The 22,503-nt window shown below is 60.2% G+C and overlaps 1 protein-coding gene across 5 annotated transcripts in view; it reads right to left on the reverse strand.

Moving 5' to 3' along the window:
• LOC134347255 (FYN-binding protein 1) overlaps positions 1-22,503 on the reverse strand; it is a 253,395-nt gene that overhangs the window by 22,694 nt on the left and 208,198 nt on the right. The window lies entirely within an intron of this gene.

Here is a 22,503-nt window from a genome sequence, read left to right on the forward strand (position 1 = left end):
TCCTCACCCTCCCCTCCCCTCCAACCTGACCTCACCTCTCACCTCCCAATATCCTCACCCCCTCCCACCAACCTGACCTCACCTCTCACCACCCAACATCCTCACCCTCCCCTCCCCACCAACCTGACCTCACCTCTCACCACCCAACATCCTCACCCCCTCCCACCAACCTGACCTCACCTCTCACCTCCCAACATCTTCACCCTCCCCTCCAACCTGACTTCACCTCTCACCACCCAACATCTTCACCCTCCCCTCCCCTCCAACCTGACCTCACCTCTCACCACCCAACATCTTCACCCTCCCCTCCCCACCAACCTGACCTCACCTCTTACCACCCAACATCTTCAACCTCCCGTCCCCACCAACGTGACCTCACCTCTCACCTCCCAACATCTTCACCCTCCCCTCCCCTCCAACCTGACCTCACCTCTCACCTCCCAACATCTTCACCCTCCCCTCCCCTCCAACCTGACTTCACCTCTCACCTCCCAACATCCTCACCCTCCCCTCCCCACCAACCTGACCTCACCTCTCACCTCCCAACATCCTCACCCTCCCCTCCCCACCAACCCGACTTCACCTCTCACCACCCAACATCCTCACCCCCTCCCACCAACCTGACTTCACCTCTCACCTCCCAAAATCCTCACCCACTCCCAGCAACCTGACCTCACCTCTCACCACCCAACATCTTCACCCTCCCCACCAACCTGACTGCCTCTCACCACCCAACATCCTCACCCCCTCCCTCCAACCTGACCTCACCTCTCACCTCCCAACATCTTCACCCCCTCCCACCAACCTGACCTCACCTCTCACCTCCCAGCTTCCTCACCCTCCCCTCCAACCTGACCTCACCTCTCACCTCCCAACATCTTCACCCTCCCCTCCCCACCAACCTGACCTCACCTCTCACCTCCCAACATCCTCACCCCCTCCCACCAACCTGACTTCACCTCTCACCTCCCAACATCTTCACCCTCCCCACCAACCTGACTTCACCTCTCCCCTCCCAACATCTTCACCCTCCCCTCCCCACCAACCTGACCTCACCTCTCACCTCCCAACATCTTCACCCTCCCCTCCCCACCAACCTGACTTCACCTCTCACCTCCCAACATCCTCACCCTCCCCTCCCCTCCAACCTGACTTCACCTCTCACCTCCCAACATCTTCACCCTAAGCTCCCCTCCAACCTGACTTCACCTCTCACCACCCAACATCTTCACCCTCCCCTCCCCACCAACCTGACCTCACCTCTCACCTCCTAACATCCTCACCCTCCCCTCCCCACCAACCTGACTTCACCTCTCACCACCCAACATCTTCACCCTCCCCTCCCCACCAACCTGACCTCACCTCTCACCTCCCAACATCCTCACCCTCCCCTCCCACCAACCTGACCTCACCTCTCACCTCCCAATATCCTCACCCCCTCCCACCAACCTGACTTCACCTCTCACCACCCAACATCTTCACACCCCCCACCAACCTGACTTCACCTCTCACCACCCAACATCCTCACCCCCTCCCACCAACCTGACCTCACCTCTCACCTCCCAACATCTTCACCCTCCCCTCCCCTCCAACCTGACCTCACCTCTCACCTCCCAACATCTTCACCCTCCCCTCCCCACCAACCTGACCTCACCTCTCACCTCCCAACATCCTCACCCTCCCCTCCCACCAACCTGACCTCACCTCTCACCTCCCAATATCCTCACCCCCTCCCACCAACCTGACCTCACCTCTCACCTCCCAACATCTTCACCCTCCCCACCCCTCCAACCTGACTTCACCTCTCACCTCCCAACATCTTCACCCCCCCCACCAACCTGACCTCACCTCTCACCACCCAACATCCTCACCCCCTCCCACCAACCTGACCTCACCTCTCACCTCCCAACATCTTCACCCTCCCCTCCCCTCCAACCTGACCTCACCTCTCACCTCCCAACATCTTCACCCTCCCCTCCCCACCAACCTGACCTCACCTCTCACCTCCCAACATCTTCACCCTCCCCTCCCCACCAACCTGACTTCACCTCTCACCACCCAACATCTTCACCCCCTCCCACCAACCTGACCTCACCTCTCACCTCCCAACATCTTCACCCTCCCCTCCCCTCCAACCTGACCTCACCTCTCACCTCCCAACATCTTCACCCTCCCCTCCCCACCAACCTGACCTCACCTCTCACCACCCAACATCTTCACCCTCCCCTCCCCACCAACCTGACTTCACCTCTCACCACCCAACATCTTCACCCCCTCCCACCAACCTGACCTCACCTCTCACCTCCCAACATCTTCACCCTCCCCACCCCTCCAACCTGACTTCACCTCTCACCACCCAACATCTTCACCCTCCCCTCCCCACCAACCCGACTTCACCTCTCACCACCCAACATCCTCACCCCCTCCCACCAACCTGTCCTCACCTCTCACCATCCAAAATCCTCACCCGCTCCCAGCAACCTGACCTCACCTCTCACCTCCCAACATCCTCGCCCCCTCCCAGCAACCTGACCTCACCTCTCACCTCCCAACATCCTCACCCCTCACCTCCCAACATCCTCACCCCCTCCCACCAACCTGACTTCACCTCTCATCTCCCAAAATCCTCACTCCCTCCCAGCAACCTGACCTCACCTCTCACCTCCCAACATCTTCACCCTCCCCACCAACCTGACCGCCTCTCACCACCCAACATCCTCACCCCCTCCCTCCAACCTGACCTCACCTCTCACCTCCCAACATCTTCACCCTCCCCTCCCCTCCAACCTGACCTCACCTCTCACCTCCCAGCTTCCTCACCCCCCCTCCCCACCAACCTGACCTCACCTCTCACCTCCCAACATCTTCACCCTCCCCTCCCCACCAACCTGACCTCACCTCTCACCTCCCAACATCTTCACCCTCCCCTCCCCACCAACCTGACCTCACCTCTCACCTCCCAACATCCTCACCCCCCCTCCCCACCAACCTGACCTCACCTCTCACCTCCCAACATCTTCACCCTCCCCTCCCCACCAACCTGACTTCACCTCTCACCTCCCAACATCTTCACCCCCTCCCACCAACCTGACTTCACCTCTCACCACCCAACATCCTCACCCCCTCCCACCAACCTGACTTCACCTCTCACCTCCCAACATCCTCACCCTCCCCTCCCCACCAACCTGACTTCACCTCTCACCACCCAACATCCTCACCCTCCCCTCCCCACCAACCTGACCTCACCTCTCACCTCCCAACATCTTCACCCCCTCCCACCAACCTGACCTCACCTCTCACCTCCCAACATCTTCACCCCCCCACCAACCTGACCTCACCTCTCACCACCCAACATCTTCACCCTCCCCTCCCCTCCAACCTGACCTCACCTCTCACCTCCCAATATCCTCACACCCTCCCACCAACCTGACCTCACCTCTCACCTCCCAATATCCTAACCCTCCCCTCCCCTCCAACCTGACTTCACCTTTCACCACCCAACATCTTCACCCTCCCCACCAACCTGACTTCACCTCTCACCACCCAACATCCTCACCCCCTCCCACCAACCTGACTTCACCTCTCACCTCCCAACATCTTCACCCCCCCACCAACCTGACTTCACCTCTCACCACCCAACATCCTCACCCCCTCCCACCAACCTGACCTCACCTCTCACCTCCCAACATCTTCACCCCCCCCACCAACCTGACTTCACCTCTCACCACCCAACATCCTCACCCCCTCCCACCAATCTGACTTCACCTCTCACCTCCCAACATCTTCACCCCCTCCCACCAACCTGACTTCACCTCTCACCACCCAACATCCTCACCCTCCCCACCAACCTGACTTCACCTCTCACCACCCAACATCCTCACCCTCCCCTCCCCTCCAACCTGACCTCACCTCTCACCACCCAACATCCTCACCCCCTCCCACCAACCTGACCTCACCTCTCACCTCCCAACATCCTCACCCTCCCCTCCCCACCAACCTGACTTCACCTCTCACCTCCCAACATCCTCACCCCCTCCCACCAACCTGACCTCACCTCTCACCACCCAACATCCTCACCCTCCCCTCCCCACCAACCTGACTTCACCTCTCACCTCCCAACATCTTCACCCCCTCCCACCAACCTGACCTCACCTCTCACCTCCCAACATCCTCACCCCCCCTCCCCACCAACCTGACCTCACCTCTCACCTCCCAACATCTTCACCCCCTCCCACCAACCTGACTTCACCTCTCACCTCCCAACATCCTCACCCTCCCCTCCCCTCCAACCTGACCTCACCTCTCACCTCCCAATATCCTCACCCCCTCCCACCAACCTGACCTCACCTCTCACCACCCAACATCCTCACCCTCCCCTCCCCACCAACCTGACCTCACCTCTCACCACCCAACATCCTCACCCCCTCCCACCAACCTGACCTCACCTCTCACCTCCCAACATCTTCACCCTCCCCTCCAACCTGACTTCACCTCTCACCACCCAACATCTTCACCCTCCCCTCCCCTCCAACCTGACCTCACCTCTCACCACCCAACATCTTCACCCTCCCCTCCCCACCAACCTGACCTCACCTCTCACCACCCAACATCTTCACCCTCCCCTCCCCACCAACCTGACCTCACCTCTCACCTCCCAACATCTTCACCCTCCCCTCCCCTCCAACCTGACCTCACCTCTCACCTCCCAACATCTTCACCCTCCCCTCCCCTCCAACCTGACTTCACCTCTCACCTCCCAACATCCTCACCCTCCACTCCCCACCAACCTGATCTCACCTCTCACCTCCCAACATCCTCACCCCCTCCCACCAACCTGACCTCACCTCTCACCTCCCAACATCTTCACCCTCCCCTCCCCACCAACCTGACTTCACCTCTCACCTCCCAACATCTTCACCCCCTCCCACCAACCTGACCTCACCTCTCACCTCCCAACATCTTCACCCTCCCCTCCCCACCAACCTGACCTCACCTCTCACCTCCCAACATCTTCACCCTCCCCTCCCCACCAACCTGACCTCACCTCTCACCACCCAACATCCTCACCCCCTCCCACCAACCTGACCTCACCTCTCACCTCCCAACATCCTCACCCTCCCCTCCCCTCCAACCTGACTTCACCTCTCACCTCCCAACATCTTCACCCTCCCCTCCCCACCAACCTGACTTCACCTCTCACCACCCAACATCTTCACCCTCCCCTCCCCACCAACCTGACCTCACCTCTCACCTCCCAACATCCTCACCCTCCCCTCCCCACCAACCTGACTTCACCTCTCACCACCCAACATCTTCACCCTCCCCTCCCCACCAACCTGACCTCACCTCTCACCTCCCAACATCCTCACCCCCTCCCACCAACCTGACCTCACCTCTCACCACCCAACATCCTCACCCTCCCCTCCCCACCAACCTGACCTCACCTCTCACCACCCAACATCCTCACCCCCTCCCACCAACCTGACCTCACCTCTCACCTCCCAACATCTTCACCCTCCCCACCAACCTGACTTCACCTCTCACCACCCAACATCTTCACCCTCCCCTCCCCACCAACCTGACCTCACCTCTCACCACCCAACATCTTCACCCTCCCCTCCCCACCAACCTGACCTCACCTCTCACCACCCAACATCTTCACCCTCCCCTCCCCACCAACCTGACCTCACCTCTCACCTCCCAACATCTTCACCCTCCCCTCCCCTCCAACCTGACCTCACCTCTCACCTCCCAACATCTTCACCCTCCCCTCCCCACCAACCTGACTTCACCTCTCACCTCCCAACATCCTCACCCTCCCCTCCCCACCAACCTGACCTCACCTCTCACCTCCCAACATCCTCACCCCCTCCCACCAACCTGACCTCACCTCTCACCTCCCAACATCTTCACCCTCCCCTCCCCACCAACCTGACTTCACCTCTCACCTCCCAACATCTTCACCCTCCCCTCCCCACCAACCTGACCTCACCTCTCACCTCCCAACATCTTCACCCTCCCCTCCCCACCAACCTGACCTCACCTCTCACCTCCCAACATCTTCACCCTCCCCTCCCCACCAACCTGACCTCACCTCTCACCACCCAACATCTTCACCCTCCCCTCCCCACCAACCTGACCTCACCTCTCACCTCCCAACATCCTCACCCTCCCCTTCCCTCCAACCTGATTTCACCTCTCACCTCCCAACATCTTCACCCTCCCCTCCCCACCAACCTGACTTCACCTCTCACCACCCAACATCTTCACCCTCCCCTCCCCACCAACCTGACCTCACCTCTCACCTCCCAACATCTTCACCCTCCCCTCCCCACCAACCTGACTTCACCTCTCACCACCCAACATCTTCACCCTCCCCTCCCCACCAACCTGACCTCACCTCTCACCTCCCAACATCCTCACCCTCCCCTCCCAACATCCTCACCCTCCCCTCCCACCAACCTGACCTCACCTCTCACCTCCCAACATCCTCACCCCCTCCCACCAACCTGACTTCACCTCTCACCACCCAACATCTTCACCCCCCCTCCCCACCAACCTGACTTCACCTCTCACCACCTAACATCCTCACCCCCTCCCACCAACCTGACCTCACCTCTCACCTCCCAACATCTTCACCCTCCCCTCCCCACCAACCTGACCTCACCTCTCACCTCCCAACATCCTCACCCTCCCCTCCCACCAACCTGACCTCACCTCTCACCTCCCAATATCCTCACCCCCTCCCACCAACCTGACCTCACCTCTCACCTCCCAACATCTTCACCCTCCCCACCCCTCCAACCTGACTTCACCTCTCACCTCCCAACATCTTCACCCTCCCCTCCCCACCAACCTGACCTCACCTCTCACCACCCAACATCCTCACCCCCTCCCACCAACCTGACCTCACCTCTCACCTCCCAACATCTTCACCCTCCCCTCCCCTCCAACCTGACCTCACCTCTCACCTCCCAACATCTTCACCCTCCCCTCCCCACCAACCTGACCTCACCTCTCACCACCCAACATCTTCACCCTCCCCTCCCCACCAACCTGACTTCACCTCTCACCACCCAACATCTTCACCCCCTCCCACCAACCTGACCTCACCTCTCACCTCCCAACATCTTCACCCTCCCCACCCCTCCAACCCGACTTCACCTCTCACCACCCAACATCCTCACCCCCTCCCACCAACCTGTCCTCACCTCTCACCACCCAACATCCTCACCCCCTCCCAGCAACCTGACCTCACCTCTCACCTCCCAACATCCTCACCCCCTCCCAGCAACCTGACCTCACCTCTCACCTCCCAACATCCTCACCCCTCACCTCCCAACATCCTCACCCCCTCCCACCAACCTGACTTCACCTCTCATCTCCCAAAATCCTCACTCCCTCCCAGCATCCTGACCTCACCTCTCACCTCCCAACATCTTCACCCTCCCCACCAACCTGACCGCCTCTCACCACCCAACATCCTCACCCCCTCCCTCCAACCTGACCTCACCTCTCACCTCCCAACATCTTCACCCTCCCCTCCCCTCCAACCTGACCTCACCTCTCACCTCCCAGCTTCCTCACCCTCCCCTCCCCACCAACCTGACCTCACCTCTCACCTCCCAACATCTTCACCCTCCCCTCCCCACCAACCTGACCTCACCTCTCACCTCCCAACATCTTCACCCTCCCCACCAACCTGACCTCACCTCTCACCTCCCAACATCCTCACCCCCCCTCCCCACCAACCTGACCTCACCTCTCACCTCCCAACATCTTCACCCTCCCCTCCCCACCAACCTGACTTCACCTCTCACCTCCCAACATCTTCACCCCCTCCCACCAACCTGACTTCACCTCTCACCACCCAACATCCTCACCCCCTCCCACCAACCTGACTTCACCTCTCACCTCCCAACATCCTCACCCTCCCCTCCCCACCAACCTGACCTCACCTCTCACCACCCAACATCCTCACCCTCCCCTCCCCACCAACCTGACCTCACCTCTCACCTCCCAACATCTTCACCCCCTCCCACCAACCTGACCTCACCTCTCACCTCCCAACATCTTCACCCCCCCACCAACCTGACCTCACCTCTCACCACCCAACATCTTCACCCTCCCCTCCCCTCCAACCTGACCTCACCTCTCACCTCCCAATATCCTCACCCCCTCCCACCAACCTGACCTCACCTCTCACCTCCCAATATCCTCACCCTCCCCTCCCCTCCAACCTGACTTCACCTCTCACCACCCAACATCTTCACCCTCCCCACCAACCTGACTTCACCTCTCACTACCCAACTTCCTCACCCCCTCCCACCAACCTGACTTCACCTCTCACCTCCCAACATCTTCACCCCCCCCACCAACCTGACTTCACCTCTCACCACCCAACATCCTCACCCCCTCCCACCAACCTGACCTCACCTCTCACCTCCCAACATCTTCACCCCCCCAACCAACCTGACTTCACCTCTCACCACCCAACATCCTCACCCCCTCCCACCAACCTGACTTCACCTCTCACCTCCCAACATCTTCACCCTCCCCTCCCCACCAACCTGACCTCACCTCTCACCACCCAACATCCTCACCCTCCCCACCAACCTGACTTCACCTCTCACCACCCAACATCCTCACCCTCCCCTCCCCTCCAACCTGACCTCACCTCTCACCACCCAACATCCTCACCCCCTCCCACCAACCTGACCTCACCTCTCACCTCCCAACATCCTCACCCTCCCCTCCCCACCAACCTGACTTCACCTCTCACCTCCCAACATCCTCACCCTCCCCTCCCCTCCAACCTGACCTCACCTCTCACCTCCCAACATCCTCACCCTCCCCTCCCCACCAACCTGACTTCACCTCTCACCTCCCAACATCTTCACCCCCTCCCACCAACCTGACCTCACCTCTCACCTCCCAACATCCTCACCCTCCCCTCCCCACCAACCTGACCTCACCTCTCACCTCCCAACATCTTCACCCTCCCCTCCCCACCAACCTGACTTCACCTCTCACCTCCCAACATCCTCACCCTCCCCTCCCCTCCAACCTGACCTCACCTCTCACCTCCCAACATCCTCACCCCCTCCCACCAACCTGACCTCACCTCTCACCACCCAACATCCTCACCCTCCCCTCCCCACCAACCTGACCTCACCTCTCACCACCCAACATCCTCACCCCCTCCCACCAACCTGACCTCACCTCTCACCTCCCAACATCTTCACCCTCCCCTCCAACCTGACTTCACCTCTCACCACCCAACATCTTCACCCTCCCCTCCCCTCCAACCTGACCTCACCTCTCACCACCCAACATCTTCACCCTCCCCTCCCCACCAACCTGACCTCACCTCTCACCACCCAACATCTTCACCCTCCCCTCCCCACCAACCTGACCTCACCTCTCACCTCCCAACATCTTCACCCTCCCCTCCCCTCCAACCTGACCTCACCTCTCACCTCCCAACATCTTCACCCTCCCCTCCCCACCAACCTGACTTCACCTCTCACCTCCCAACATCCTCACCCTCCCCTCCCCACCAACCTGACCTCACCTCTCACCTCCCAACATCCTCACCCTCCCCTCCCCACCAACCTGACTTCACCTCTCACCACCCAACATCCTCACCCCCTCCCACCAACCTGACTTCACCTCTCACCTCCCAAAATCCTCACCCCCTCCCTCCAACCTGACCTCACCTCTCACCTCCCAACATCTTCACCCCCTCCCACCAACCTGACCTCACCTCTCACCTCCCAGCTTCCTCACCCTCCCCTCCCCTCCAACCTGACCTCACCTCTCACCTCCCAACATCTTCACCCTCCCCTCCCCACCAACCTGACCTCACCTCTCACCTCCCAACATCCTCACCCCCTCCCACCAACCTGACTTCACCTCTCACCTCCCAACATCTTCACCCTCCCCACCAACCTGACTTCACCTCTCACCTCCCAACATCTTCACCCTCCCCTCCCCACCAACCTGACCTCACCTCTCACCTCCCAACATCTTCACCCTCCCCTCCCCACCAACCTGACTTCACCTCTCACCTCCCAACATCTTCACCCTCCCCTCCCCACCAACCTGACCTCACCTCTCACCTCCCAACATCTTCACCCTCCCCTCCCCACCAACCTGACTTCACCTCTCACCTCCCAACATCTTCACCCTCCCCTCCCCACCAACCTGACTTCACCTCTCACCACCCAACATCTTCACCCTCCCCTCCCCACCAACCTGACCTCACCTCTCACCTCCCAACATCTTCACCCTCCCCTCCCCACCAACCTGACCTCACCTCTCACCTCCCAACATCCTCACCCCCTCCCCACCAACCTGACCTCACCTCTCACCTCCCAACATCCTCACCCCCTCCCACCAACCTGACTTCACCTCTCACCTCCCAACATCTTCACCCTCCCCTCCCCACCAACCTGACTTCACCTCTCACCTCCCAACATCTTCACCCTCCCCTCCCCACCAACCTGACTTCACCTCTCACCTCCCAACATCTTCACCCTCCCCTCCCCACCAACCTGACTTCACCTCTCACCACCCAACATCTTCACCCTCCCCTCCCCACCAACCTGACCTCACCTCTCACCTCCCAACATCTTCACCCTCCCCTCCCCACCAACCTGACTTCACCTCTCACCACCCAACATCTTCACCCTCCCCTCCCCACCAACCTGACTTCACCTCTCACCTCCCAACATCCTCACCCCCTCCCAGCAACCTGACCTCACCTCTCACCTCCCAACATCCTCACCCCCTCCCAGCAACCTGACCTCACCTCTCACCACCCAACATCTTCACCCTCCCCTCCCCACCAACCTGACCTCACCTCTCACCTCCCAACATCCTCACCCTCCCCTCCCCTCCAACCTGACCTCACCTCTCACCTCCCAACATCCTCACCCTCCCCTCCCCTCCAACCTGACTTCACCTCTCACCTCCCAGCTTCCTCACCCTCCCCTCCCCACCAACCTGACTTCACCTCTCACCTCCCAACATCTTCACCCCCTCCCACCAACCTGACCTCACCTCTCACCTCCCAACATCCTCACCCCCTCCCACTAACCTGACCGCCTCTCACCACCCAACATCCTCACCCTCCCCTCCCCACCAACCTGACCTCACCTCTCACCACCCAACATCCTCACCCTCCCCTCCCCACCAACCTGACCTCACCTCTCACCACCCAACATCTTCACCCTCCCCACCAACCTGACCTCACCTCTCACCTCCCAACATCTTCACCCTCCCCACCAACCTGACCTCACCTCTCACCACCCAACATCCTCACCCCCTCCCACCAACCTGACCTCACCTCTCACCTCCCAACATCTTCACCCTCCCCACCAACCTGACTTCACCTCTCACCTCCCAACATCTTCACCACCCAACATCTTCACCCCCCCACCAACCTGACTTCACCTCTCACCTCCCAGCTTCCTCACCCTCCCCTTCCCTCCAACCTGACCTCACCTCTCACCTCCCAACATCTTCACCCTCCCCTCCCCACCAACCTGACCTCACCTCTCACCTCCCAACATCCTCACCCCCTCCCACCAACCTGACTTCACCTCTCACCTCCCAACATCTTCACCCTCCCCACCAACCTGACTTCACCTCTCCCCTCCCAACATCTTCACCCTCCCCTCCCCACCAACCTGACCTCACCTCTCACCTCCCAACATCTTCACCCTCCCCTCCCCACCAACCTGACTTCACCTCTCACCTCCCAACATCTTCACCCTCCCCTCCCCACCAACCTGACCTCACCTCTCACCTCCCAACATCTTCACCCTCCCCTCCCCACCAACCAGACTTCACCTCTCACCTCCCAACATCTTCACCCTCCCCTCCCCACCAACCTGACTTCACCTCTCACCACCCAACATCTTCACCCCCTCCCACCAACCTGACCTCACCTCTCACCTCCCAACATCTTCACCCCCTCCCACCAACCTGACCTCACCTCTCACCTCCCAACATCCTCACCCCCTCCCCACCAACCTGACCTCACCTCTCACCTCCCAACATCCTCACCCCCTCCCACCAACCTGACTTCACCTCTCACCTCCCAACATCTTCACCCTCCCCACCAACCTGACTTCACCTCTCACCTCCCAACATCTTCACCCTCGCCTCCCCACCAACCTGACTTCACCTCTCACCTCCCAACATCTTCACCCTCCCCTCCCCACCAACCTGACTTCACCTCTCACCACCCAACATCTTCACCCCCTCCCACCAACCTGACCTCACCTCTCACCTCCCAACATCTTCACCCCCTCCCACCAACCTGACTTCACCTCTCACCACCCAACATCTTCACCCTCCCCTCCCCACCAACCTGACTTCACCTCTCACCTCCCAACATCCTCACCCTCCCCTCCCCACCAACCTGACTTCACCTCTCACCTCCCAACATCTTCACCCTCCCCTCCCCACCAACCTGACCTCACCTCTCACCACCCAACATCTTCACCCTCCCCTCCCCACCAACCTGACCTCACCTCTCACCTCCCAACATCCTCACCCTCCCCTCCCCTCCAACCTGACCTCACCTCTCACCTCCCAACATCCTCACCCTCCCCTCCCCTCCAACCTGACTTCACCTCTCACCTCCCAGCTTCCTCACCCCCCCTCCCCACCAACCTGACTTCACCTCTCACCTCCCAACATCTTCACCCCCTCCCACCAACCTGACCTCACCTCTCACCTCCCAACATCCTCACCCCCTCCCACTAACCTGACCGCCTCTCACCACCCAACATCCTCACCCTCCCCTCCCCACCAACCTGACCTCACCTCTCACCACCCAACATCCTCACCCTCCCCTCCCCACCAACCTGACCTCACCTCTCACCTCCCAACATCTTCACCCTCCCCTCCCCACCAACCTGACCTCACCTCTCACCTCCCAACATCTTCACCCTCCCCTCCCCACCAACCTGACCTCACCTCTCACCACCCAACATCCTCACCCCCTCCCACCAACCTGACCTCACCTCTCACCTCCCAACATCTTCACCCTCCCCACCAACCTGACTTCACCTCTCACCTCCCAACATCTTCACCACCCAACATCCTCACCCTCCCCACCAACCTGACATCACCTCTCACCACCCAACATCCTCACCCTCCCCTCCCCACCAACCTGACCTCACCTCTCACCACCCAACATCCTCACCCCCTCCCACCAACCTGACTTCACCTCTCACCACCCAACATCCTCACCCTCCCCTCCCCACCAACCCGACTTCACCTCTCACCACCCAACATCCTCACCCCCTCCCACCAACCTGACCTCACCTCTCACCTCCCAACATCCTCACCCCCTCCCAGCAACCTGACTTCACCTCTCACCACCCAACATCTTCACCCCCCCCACCAACCTGACCTCACCTCTCACCTCCCAACATCTTCACCCTCCCCTCCCCACCAACCTGACTTCACCTCTCACCTCCCAGCTTCCTCACCCTCCCCTCCCCTCCAACCTGACCTCACCTCTCACCTCCCAATATCCTCACCCCCTCCCACCAACCTGACCTCACCTCTCACCTCCCAACATCTTCACCCCCCCCCACCAACCTGACTTCACCTCTCACCACCCAACATCCTCACCCCCTCCCACCAACCTGACTTCACCTCTCACCTCCCAACATCTTCACCCTCCCCACCAACCTGACTTCACCTCTCACCACCCAACATCCTCACCCCCTCCCACCAACCTGACCTCACCTCTCACCTCCCAACATCTTCACCCTCCCCTCCCCACCAACCTGACCTCACCTCTCACCTCCCAACATCTTCACCCCCTCCCACCAACCTGACCTCACCTCTCACCTCCCAACATCTTCACCCTCCCCACCAACCTGACTTCACCTCTCCCCTCCCAACATCTTCACCCTCCCCTCCCCACCAACCTGACCTCACCTCTCACCTCCCAACATCTTCACCCTCCCCTCCCCACCAACCTGACTTCACCTCTCACCTCCCAACATCTTCACCCTCCCCTCCCCACCAACCTGACTTCACCTCTCACCTCCCAACATCTTCACCCTCCCCTCCCCACCAACCTGACTTCACCTCTCACCACCCAACATCTTCACCCCCTCCCACCAACCTGACCTCACCTCTCACCTCCCAACATCTTCACCCCCTCCCACCAACCTGACCTCACCTCTCACCTCCCAACATCCTCACCCCCTCCCCACCAACCTGACCTCACCTCTCACCTCCCAACATCCTCACCCCCTCCCACCAACCTGACTTCACCTCTCACCTCCCAACATCTTCACCCTCCCCACCAACCTGACTTCACCTCTCACCTCCCAACATCTTCACCCTCCCCTCCCCACCAACCTGACCTCACCTCTCACCTCCCAACATCTTCACCCTCCCCACCCCACCAACCTGACTTCACCTCTCACCTCCCAACATCCTCACCCTCCCCTCCCCTCCAACCTGACCTCACCTCTCACCTCCCAACATCTTCACCCTCCCCTCCCCACCAACCTGACCTCACCTCTCACCTCCCAACATCTTCACCCTCCCCTCCCCACCAACCTGACCTCACCTCTCACCTCCCAACATCTTCACCCTCCCCTCCCCACCAACCTGACTTCACCTCTCACCTCCCAACATCTTCACCCTCCCCTCCCCACCAACCTGACTTCACCTCTCACCACCCAACATCTTCACCCCCTCCCACCAACCTGACCTCACCTCTCACCTCCCAACATCTTCACCCCCTCCCACCAACCTGACTTCACCTCTCACCACCCAACATCTTCACCCTCCCCTCCCCACCAACCTGACTTCACCTCTCACCTCCCAACATCCTCACCCCCTCCCAGCAACCTGACCTCACCTCTCACCTCCCAACATCCTCACCCCCTCCCAGCAACCTGACCTCACCTCTCACCACCCAACATCTTCACCCTCCCCTCCCCACCAAACTGACCTCACCTCTCACCTCCCAACATCCTCACCCTCCCCTCCCCTCCAACCTGACCTCACCTCTCACCTCCCAACATCCTCACCCTCCCCTCCCCTCCAACCTGACTTCACCTCTCACCTCCCAGCTTCCTCACCCCCCCTCCCCACCAACCTGACTTCACCTCTCACCTCCCAACATCTTCACCCCCTCCCACCAACCTGACCTCACCTCTCACCTCCCAACATCCTCACCCCCTCCCACTAACCTGACCGCCTCTCACCACCCAACATCCTCACCCTCCCCTCCCCACCAACCTGACCTCACCTTTCACCACCCAACATCCTCACCCTCCCCTCCCCACCAACCTGACCTCACCTCTCACCACCCAACATCTTCACCCTCCCCACCAACCTGACCTCACCTCTCACCTCCCAACATCTTCACCCTCCCCACCAACCTGACCTCACCTCTCACCACCCAACATCCTCACCCCCTCCCACCAACCTGACCTCACCTCTCACCTCCCAACATCTTCACCCTCCCCACCAACCTGACTTCACCTCTCACCTCCCAACATCTTCACCACCCAACATCTTCACCCCCCCACCAACCTGACTTCACCTCTCACCACCCAACATCCTCACCCCCTCCCACCAACCTGACTTCACCTCTCACCTCCCAACATCTTCACCCCCTCCCAGCAACCTGACCTCACCTCTCACCACCCAACATCCTCACCCTCCCCACCAACCTGACTTCACCTCTCACCACCCAACATCCTCACCCTCCCCTCCCCACCAACCTGACCTCACCTCTCACCACCCAACATCCTCACCCCCTCCCACCAACCTGACTTCATCTCTCACCACCCAACATCCTCACCCTCCCCTCCCCACCAACCCGACTTCACCTCTCACCACCCAACATCCTCACCCCCTCCCACCAACCTGACCTCACCTCTCACCTCCCAACATCCTCACCCCCTCCCAGCAACCTGACTTCACCTCTCACCACCCAACATCTTCACCCCCCCCACCAACCTGACCTCACCTCTCACCTCCCAACATCTTCACCCTCCCCTCCCCACCAACCTGACTTCACCTCTCACCTCCCAGCTTCCTCACCCTCCCCTCCCCTCCAACCTGACCTCACCTCTCACCTCCCAATATCCTCACCCCCTCCCACCAACCTGACCTCACCTCTCACCTCCCAACATCTTCACCCCCCCCACCAACCTGACTTCACCTCTCACCACCCAACATCCTCACCCCCTCCCACCAACCTGACTTCACCTCTCACCTCCCAACATCTTCACCCTCCCCACCAACCTGACTTCACCTCTCACCACCCAACATCCTCACCCCCTCCCACCAACCTGACCTCACCTCTCACCTCCCAACATCTTCACCCTCCCCTCCCCACCAACCTGACCTCACCTCTCACCTCCCAACATCTTCACCCCCTCCCACCAACCTGACCTCACCTCTCACCACCCAACATCTTCACCCTCCCCTCCCCACCAACCTGATCTCACCTCTCACCTCCCAACATCTTCACCCTCCCCTCCCCACCAACCTGATCTCACCTCTCACCACCCAACATCTTCACCCTCCCCTCCCCACCAACCTGACTTCACCTCTCACTACCCAACATCTTCACCCTCCCCTCCCCTCCAACCTGACCTCACCTCTCACCACCCAACATCTTCACCCTCCCCTCCCCTCCAACCTGACCTCACCTCTCACCTCCCAACATTTTCACCCTCCTCACCAACCTGACTTCACCTCTCACCTCCCAACATCTTCACCCTCCCCTCCCCACCAACCTGACCTCACCTCTCACCACCCAACATCCTCACCCTCCCCTCCCCACCAACCTGACTTCACCTCTCACCACCCAACATCTTCACCCTCCCCTCCCCACCAACCTGACTTCACCTCTCACCTCCCAACATCTTCACCCTCCCCTCCCCACCAACCTGACCTCACCTCTCACCTCCCAACATCCTCACCCCCTCCCCACCAACCTGACCTCACCTCTCACCTCCCATCATCCTCACCCCCTCCCACCAACCTGACTTCACCTCTCACCTCCCAACATCTTCACCCTCCCCACCAACCTGACTTCACCTCTCACCTCCCAACATCTTCACCCTCCCCTCCCCACCAACCTGACTTCACCTCTCACCACCCAACATCCTCACCCTCCCCTCCCCACCAACCCGACTTCACCTCTCACCACCCAACATCCTCACCCCCTCCCACCAACCTGACCTCACCTCTCACCTCCCAACATCCTCACCCCCTCCCAGCAACCTGACTTCAGCTCTCACCTCCCAACATCTTCACCCTCCCCTCCCCACCAACCTGACTTCACCTCTCACCTCCCAGCTTCCTCACCCTCCCCTCCCCTCCAACCTGACCTCACCTCTCACCTCCCAATATCCTCACCCCCTCCCACCAACCTGACCTCACCTCTCACCTCCCAACATCTTCACCCCCCCCACCAACCTGACTTCACCTCTCACCACCCAACATCCTCACCCCCTCCCACCAACCTGACCTCACCTCTCACCTCCCAACATCTTCACCCTCCCCTCCCCACCAACCTGACCTCACCTCTCACCTCCCAACATCTTCACCCTCCCCTCCCCACCAACCTGACCTCACCTCTCACCACCCAACATCTTCACCCTCCCCTCCCCACCAACCTGACCTCACCTCTCACCTCCCAACATCTTCACCCTCCCCTCCCCACCAACCTGACCTCACCTCTCACCACCCAACATCTTCACCCTCCCCTCCCCACCAACCTGACTTCACCTCTCACCACCCAACATCTTCACCCTCCCCTCCCCTCCAACCTGACCTCACCTCTCACCACCCAACATCTTCACCCTCCCCTCCCCTCCAACCTGACCTCACCTCTCACCTCCCAACATCTTCACCCTCCTCACCAACCTGACTTCACCTCTCACCTCCCAACATCTTAACCCTCCCCTCCCCACCAACCTGACCTCACCTCTCACCACCCAACATCCTCACCCTCCCCACCCCACCAACCTGACTTCACCTCTCACCTCCCAACATCCTCACCCTCCCCTCCCCTCCAACCTGACCTCACCTCTCACCTCCCAACATCTTCACCCTCCCCTCCCCACCAACCTGACTTCACCTCTCACCTCCCAACATCTTCATCCTCCCCTCCCCACCAACCTGACTTCACCTCTCACCTCCCAACATCTTCACCCTCCCCTCCCCACCAACCTGACTTCACCTCTCACCACCCAACATCTTCACCCCCTCCCACCAACCTGACTTCACCTCTCACCTCCCAACATCCTCACCCCCTCCCAGCAACCTGACCTCACCTCTCACCTCCCAACATCCTCACCCCCTCCCAGCAACCTGACCTCACCTCTCACCTCCCAACATCCTCACCCTCCCCTCCCCACCAACCTGACCTCACCTCTCACCACCCAACATCTTCACCCTCCCCTCCCCACCAACCTGACCTCACCTCTCACCTCCCAACATCCTCACCCCCTCCCACCAACCTGACCTCACCTCTCACCTCCCAACATCTTCACCCTCCCCTCCCCTCCAACCTGACCTCACCTCTCACCTCCCAACATCTTCACCCTCCCCTCCCCACCAACCTGACTTCACCTCTCACCTCCCAACATCCTCACCCTCCCCTCCCCTCCAACCTGACCTCACCTCTCACCTCCCAACATCCTCACCCTCCCCTCCCCACCAACCTGACCTCACCTCTCACCTCCCAACATCTTCACCCTCCCCTCCCCACCAACCTGACTTCACCTCTCACCACCCAACATCCTCACCCCCCTCCCACCACCCTGACTTCACCTCTCACCTCCCAACATCTTCACCCTCCCCACCAACCTGACTTCACCTCTCACCACCCAACATCCTCACCCCCTCCCACCAACCTGACCTCACCTCTCACCTCCCAACATCTTCACCCCCTCCCCCAACCTGACCTCACCTCTCACCTCCCAACATCTTCACCCTCCCCACCAACCTGACTTCACCTCTCACCTCCCAACATCTTCACCCTCCCCTCCCCACCAACCTGACCTCACCTCTCACCTCCCAACATCTTCACCCTCCCCTCCCCACCAACCTGACTTCACCTCTCACCTCCCAACATCTTCACCCTCCCCTCCCCACCAACCTGACCTCACCTCTCACCTCCCAACATCTTCACCCTCCCCTCCCCACCAACCTGACTTCACCTCTCACCTCCCAACATCTTCCCCCTCCCCTCCTCACCAACCTGACTTCACCTCTCACCACCCAACATCTTCACCCTCCCCTCCCCACCAACCTGACCTCACCTCTCACCTCCCAACATCTTCACCCTCCCCTCCCCACCAACCTGACCTCACCTCTCACCTCCCAACATCCTCACCCCCTCCCCACCAACCTGACCTCACCTCTCACCTCCCAACATCCTCACCCCCTCCCACCAACCTGACTTCACCTCTCACCTCCCAACATCTTCACCCTCCCCACCAACCTGACTTCACCTCTCACCTCCCAACATCTTCACCCTACCCTCCCCACCAACCTGACCTCACCTCTCACCTCCCAACATCTTCACCCTCCCCACCCCACCAACCTGACTTCACCTCTCACCTCCCAACATCCTCACCCTCCCCTCCCCTCCAACCTGACCTCACCTCTCACCTCCCAACATCTTCACCCTCCCCTCCCCACCAACCTGACCTCACCTCTCACCTCCCAACATCTTCACCCTCCCCTCCCCACCAACCTGACCTCACCTCTCACCTCCCAACATCTTCACCCTCCCCTCCCCACCAACCTGACTTCACCTCTCACCTCCCAACATCTTCACCCTCCCCTCCCCACCAACCTGACTTCACCTCTCACCACCCAACATCTTCACCCCCTCCCACCAACCTGACCTCACCTCTCACCTCCCAACATCTTCACCCCCTCCCACCAACCTGACTTCACCTCTCACCACCCAACATCTTCACCCTCCCCTCCCCACCAACCTGACTTCACCTCTCACCTCCCAACATCCTCACCCCCTCCCACCAACCTGACCTCACCTCTCACCTCCCAACATCCTCACCCCCTCCCACCAACCTGACCTCACCTCTCACCACCCAACATCTTCACCCTCCCCTCCCCACCAACCTGACCTCACCTCTCACCTCCCAACATCTTCACCCTCCCCTCCCCACCAACCTGACCTCACCTCTCACCACCCAACATCCTCACCCCCTCCCACCAACCTGACCTCACCTCTCACCTCCCAACATCTTCACCCTCCCCACCAACCTGACTTCACCTCTCACCTCCCAACATCTTCACCACCCAACATCTTCACCCCCCCACCAACCTGACTTCACCTCTCACCTCCCAGCTTCCTCACCCTCCCCTTCCCACCAACCTGACCTCACCTCTCACCTCCCAACATCTTCACCCTCCCCTCCCCACCAACCTGACCTCACCTCTCACCTCCCAACATCCTCACCCCCTCCCACCAACCTGACTTCACCTCTCACCTCCCAACATCTTCACCCTCCCCTCCCCACCAACCTGACTTCACCTCTCACCTCCCAACATCTTCACCCTCCCCTCCCCACCAACCTGACCTCACCTCTCACCTCCCAACATCTTCACCCTCCCCTCCCCACCAACCTGACTTCACCTCTCACCTCCCAACATCTTCACCCTCCCCTCCCCACCAACCTGACCTCACCTCTCACCTCCCAACATCTTCACCCTCCCCTCCCCACCAACCTGACTTCACCTCTCACCTCCCAACATCTTCACCCTCCCCTCCCCACCAACCTGACTTCACCTCTCACCACCCAACATCTTCACCCCCTCCCACCAACCTGACCTCACCTCTCACCTCCCAACATCTTCACCCCCTCCCACCAACCTGACCTCACCTCTCACCTCCCAACATCCTCACCCCCTCCCCACCAACCTGACCTCACCTCTCACCTCCCAACATCCTCACCCCCTCCCACCAACCTGACTTCACCTCTCACCTCCCAACATCTTCACCCTCCCCACCAACCTGACTTCACCTCTCACCTCCCAACATCTTCACCCTCCCCTCCCCACCAACCTGACTTCACCTCTCACCTCCCAACATCTTCACCCTCCCCTCCCCACCAACCTGACTTCACCTCTCACCACCCAACATCTTCACCCCCTCCCACCAACCTGACCTCACCTCTCACCTCCCAACATCTTCACCCCCTCCCACCAACCTGACTTCACCTCTCACCACCCAACATCTTCACCCTCCCCTCCCCACCAACCTGACTTCACCTCTCACCTCCCAACTTCCTCACCCCCTCCCAGCAACCTGACCTCACCTCTCACCTCCCAACATCCTCACCCCCTCCCCACCAACCTGACCTCACCTCTCACCACCCAACATCTTCACCCTCCCCTCCCCACCAACCTGACCTCACCTCTCACCTCCCAACATCCTCACCCTCCCCTCCCCTCCAACCTGACCTCACCTCTCACCTCCCAACATCCTCACCCTCCCCTCCCCTCCAACCTGACTTCACCTCTCACCTCCCAGCTTCCTCACCCCCCCTCCCCACCAACCTGACTTCACCTCTCACCTCCCAACATCTTCACCCCCTCCCACCAACCTGACCTCACCTCTCACCTCCCAACATCCTCACCCCCTCCCACTAACCTGACCGCCTCTCACCACCCAACATCCTCACCCTCCCCTCCCCACCAACCTGACCTCACCTCTCACCACCCAACATCCTCACCCTCCCCTCCCCACCAACCTGACCTCACCTCTCACCACCCAACATCTTCACCCTCCCCTCCCCACCAACCTGACCTCACCTCTCACCTCCCAACATCTTCACCCTCCCCACCAACCTGACCTCACCTCTCACCACCCAACATCCTCACCCCCTCCCACCAACCTGACCTCACCTCTCACCTCCCAACATCTTCACCCTCCCCACCAACCTGACTTCACCTCTCACCTCCCAACATCTTCACCACCCAACATCCTCACCCTCCCCACCCAACCTGACATCACCTCTCACCACCCAACATCCTCACCCTCCCCTCCCCACCAACCTGACCTCACCTCTCACCACCCAACATCCTCACCCCCTCCCACCAACCTGACTTCACCTCTCACCACCCAACATCCTCACCCTCCCCTCCCCACCAACCCGACTTCACCTCTCACCACCCAACATCCTCACCCCCTCCCACCAACCTGACCTCACCTCTCACCTCCCAACATCCTCACCCCCTCCCAGCAACCTGACTTCACCTCTCACCACCCAACATCTTCACCCTCCCCTCCCCACCAACCTGACCTCACCTCTCACCTCCCAACATCTTCACCCTCCCCTCCCCACCAACCTGACTTCACCTCTCACCTCCCAGCTTCCTCACCCTCCCCTCCCCTCCAACCTGACCTCACCTCTCACCTCCCAATATCCTCACCCCCTCCCACCAACCTGACCTCACCTC

The sequence above is a fragment of the Mobula hypostoma genome, chromosome 5, assembly GCF_963921235.1.
Source record: "Mobula hypostoma chromosome 5, sMobHyp1.1, whole genome shotgun sequence".
Taxonomy (NCBI): Eukaryota; Metazoa; Chordata; class Chondrichthyes; order Myliobatiformes; family Myliobatidae; genus Mobula; species Mobula hypostoma.